General features: G+C 42.9%; 1 pseudogene; it reads right to left on the bottom strand.

Moving 5' to 3' along the window:
- Positions 1-2,953: 2,953 nt before the first annotated feature.
- On the bottom strand, positions 2,954-3,665 carry LOC128582013 (ADP-ribose glycohydrolase OARD1-like; annotated as a pseudogene).
- Between the last annotated feature and the right edge of the window lie 448 nt (positions 3,666-4,113).

Genomic DNA, 4,113 nt, shown 5'->3' with positions numbered 1-4,113 from the left:
AAAACTCTGGATCAGCGTTAAAACTCTGGGCCAGGTGCAGCTCGTGCCTGTAATCTTAGCACTCTGGGAAGCTGAGGTGGGTGGATTGCTTGAGCTCAGGAGTTTGAGAGCCGCCTGAGCAACAGTGGGAGCCTGTCTCTACTAAAATTAGGTGGCGCCTATTACTCAGTGGGTAGGGGCTGGCCCCATATACTGAAGGTGGTGGGTTCTAACCAGGCCCCTGCCAAACTGCAACAAAAAATAGCTGGGCATTGTGGCAGGCGCCGGTTGTGCCAGCTACTCTAGAGGCTGAGGCAAGAGAATTGCCTAAGCCCAGGAGTTGGAGGTTGCTGTGAGCTGTGACATCATGGTACTCTACCGAGGGCAATAAAGTGAGACTCTGTCTCTTAAAAAAAAATAGAAAATGAGCCAGGTATGGTGGCGGGCACCTATAGTCTCAGCTACTAAGGAGACTCAGGCAAGAGGGTTGCTTGAGCCCAAGAGTTTGAGGGGCGATAAAGTGAGACTCTGTCTCACAAAACAAACAAAAACAAAAAACTTTGGACTCACCCTGACTATTGGTCTTCTAAGACAAACAAAGGGCTCTATTTAAGGAACTCAGAGAGTTTGCCTATGACCATGGATTGTGATTCTAATGAGAATGAAATACCTAGGGTTCAAGATCCTCTCTATGGAAAGAAAGGAGCAAGTGATTCTTCTTGGGGTAGATTTCACAAAGTACCTTCGATACCAAAACATCAAGTTACATGTTAACATTTTCAAAAATATTTTCTTCATGTTCTAACTGAATTAGTGATATAGTGTTGGAGATAGGAGTGGAAGGTAGAGTAATCAAATTCCGTCTAATGGGGAAAGCACGAACCACTCAAAATTAATAATCACAGATTTTACTTAATCAATGGACAGTAAGCAACCTGAAAAGTGGTCAATATAGAATGTCACAGAACTAAATTACAAGCATTAGTTCTCAGTAGTTTTTCAGAGTAATTTCTATTTTACTGTCAAGAAACAATAACATCTGCAGCATAAATCATTGTAGATAATATTGGGAGAAGCTTTACTTTCTAATTCTTTGAAAAATCATGACAAACAGTATGAACATTAATAATAAAAACACTTGAGGTTAGAATTACTGGCAGGCATTACACTTATCACTTTTTGACCTGCCTACTGCCCCTCTTTGGCCCAAGCCTGAACCTTAGCAAGGCCTTGTAGACCCTACCTGATTGCTTTTTAGTGAACCAATAAATACTCCTTTCAGCCCTGATTGTACTAGGTCTGTGCAGGGTGTAGAGGATGATAAAATAGATCCAGCCAGAGACTGTCCCAGAGAAAACTCCCAGGGGTGGGATGAGTGAGATATTCTGGGATTGAGATATTCTATGTAAATCCCATTTGTCTATTTTCACTTTTAAATGCTTTGAGTTCTTTTTTCTTTTTTTTTTTGAGACAGAGTTTCACTATGTCACCCTCGGTAAAGTGCCGTTGTGTCACAGCTCACAGCTCTTGGGCTTAAGCGATTCTCTTGCCTCAGCCTCCCAAGTAGCTGGGACCACAGGCACCCACCACAGTGCCCAGCCATTTTCTGTTGCAGTTGTCCTTGTTGGTTAGCTGGCCCGGGCTGGGTTCGAACCCTCCAACTTTAGTGCATGTGGCTGGTGCCACAACCACTGTGCTACGGCACCAAGCCATGCTCTGAGTTCTTATCCAAAAAAATCTTTGCTTAGACTGATGTTATGTAGGATTTTATCATGTTTTCTTCTAGTGGCTTTATAGTTTTGTGTCTTACATTTAAGTCTTTAATCCATTTTGAGTTGGTTTTTTTATAGGTGAGAGATATGGGATCAGTTTCAATTACTTGCATGTGGATATCCAATTTTCCTAAACCATTTATTGAAGAGCCTGTCCTCTCCTCAGTGTGTATGTTTTGAGGACTTTATTGAAAATCAATTGGTTGTAAGTTTTTCCATTTCTGTGAAGAATGTCATTGATATTTTGATAGGGATTGTATTGAATCCGTAGATTGCTTTGGGCAGTATGGAATTTTTTTTCTTTTTATTTATTTATTTTTGAGACAGAGCCTCAAGCTGTCACTCTGGGTAGAGTGCCATGGCATCACAGCTCACAGCAACCTTCAACTCCTGGGCTCAAGCGATTCTCCTGCCTCAGCCTCCCAAGTAGCTGGGACTACAGCTACTACCCTGTTTCCCCAAAAATAAGACAGTGTCTTATTTTAAAGTGTGTTCCCAAAGATGCGCTAGGTCTTATTTTCAGGGGACGTCTTATCTTTCCTGTAAGTAGGTCTTATTTTTGGAGGATGTCTTATTTTCAGGGAAACGGTAGTAGCTGGGCTATTTTTTTGTTTGTTTGTTTTTTTAACCCCAAGAAAAAGGTTTATTTTTCCATTTTTGTCACCACAAATTTCCGGTTAACAAAGCAGAATTCAATTTGTAATTAAAACAAAAACAAGACAACCCATAACTCTCTCCTAGAGTGGATGTGATGACATAAGGATAATACCAAGTGTACAAATGACAAAAGATTCCTATGGCTCAGTGAGTAGGGCGCTGGCCCCATATGCCGAGGGTGGCAGGTTCAAACCCAGCCCCGGCCAAACTGCAACCAAAAAATAGCCGGGTGTTGTGGTGGGCGCCTGTAGTCCCAGCTGCTTGGGAGGCTGAGGCAAGAGAATCACGTAAGCCCAAGAGTTAGAGGTTGCTGTGAGCCGTGTGACGCCATGGCACTCTACCCGAGGGCGGTACAGTGAGACTCTGTCTCTACAAAAAAAAAAGATTCCAAACTAACTAAAATGATCATCCTTCCTGAAATTTCTCTTAAAAAGCAGAGAAGTAGAATCAATGCTGCCACCTAGTGGCTGCGAAACCAGGTAGCATACTGGAGCAAAACAGATCATAGACCCAACTATTTGGTTTTCCAGACTGACACCTATCAGGCCACTTACTCCTTACCTTTTTGCAAAAATATCAAAACATATCCAAAGCAATCCCTCCTCCAGAGTCCTAGTGTAAATACTGGAATAGAGCAACCCAAGTCTGTCCTGTGACACCGACTACTTCACATGAAACTTTCCTCTTCCCATCTTCAGGTCAGTTTGCCCAGTCATATGGCCCAGAAGATATGATACAGGAGAACATGGACACATCTAAGGCGTTCATCTGTTCAGAGTGTATACACAGTAATTTTGATATCTGTTGCCTCAAATACTTCCTCGATCATGGCAGATACATTTTCCCATTGCAGATGATCAAGACCACACCCAATCCTGGGCATGGAGAGGTCCGTGACTCCATTTTTCAGACAATGAGACTTCATGGCCTCTAAACTCTTTTACAAGTTTTCATAAGTTGGCTTGTGCGAAGCCCTTTTCTTTGTAATCAAGTAATATATATATCGCCCATCTCTCTTCAGAACAGCCACTTCTCCAGATTTCTTTTGCACCACTCCAAATTTCTTCTTGAAGAGAACAGCTATCCCAGCACCCATGCGACAATCCTCACTGATACAGTGGGCTAAAGAGTCTTTTTGGGGCACGCAAAAAGATCTCCTTTCACATACGTGATTCTGCCTCCTTCTTGATCTTCATTAAGGCTGCTGGCCATGATACTGAGTTGGCTATTTCCAGAATGTGTTTCTTCAGCCAGGTTACCCTTCACCTGCAAAGGAGTCAGCTGTTAGGAGGTCCCTGCCCCGCAGGGAAAGGGCTCCAGTTCCCTGGGCTATTTTATTATTATTTTTTTTTTGGTTGCAGCCATCATTGTTGTTTGGTGGGTCCAGGCTGGATTAGAACCCACCAGCTCAGGTGTATGTGGCTGGTGCCTTAGTAGCCACTTGAGCCACAGGCACTGAGCCTATTTATTTATTTTTTATTGTTGGGGATTCATTGAGGGTACAAGATGTGTCACATACTGAGACTCCACCCCCTCCCTTTCTCTGCTCTTCCTTTCCCCCACCCCCTCCCTCCTTTCTTTCTCTGCTCTCCCCTTTCCCCACACACTACCGTTTCATAAATTGTCCTCAAATCAAGATTGAATACATAGGATTCATGCTTCTCCATTCTTGTGATGCTTTACTAGGAATAATGTGTTCCACTTC

This window comes from Nycticebus coucang, chromosome 3 (assembly GCF_027406575.1).
Source record: "Nycticebus coucang isolate mNycCou1 chromosome 3, mNycCou1.pri, whole genome shotgun sequence".
In the NCBI taxonomy this organism is placed as follows: domain Eukaryota; kingdom Metazoa; phylum Chordata; class Mammalia; order Primates; family Lorisidae; genus Nycticebus; species Nycticebus coucang.
The sequence above is the reverse complement of the archived record's forward strand: the minus strand, read 5'-3'. Positions and strand labels throughout refer to the sequence as shown.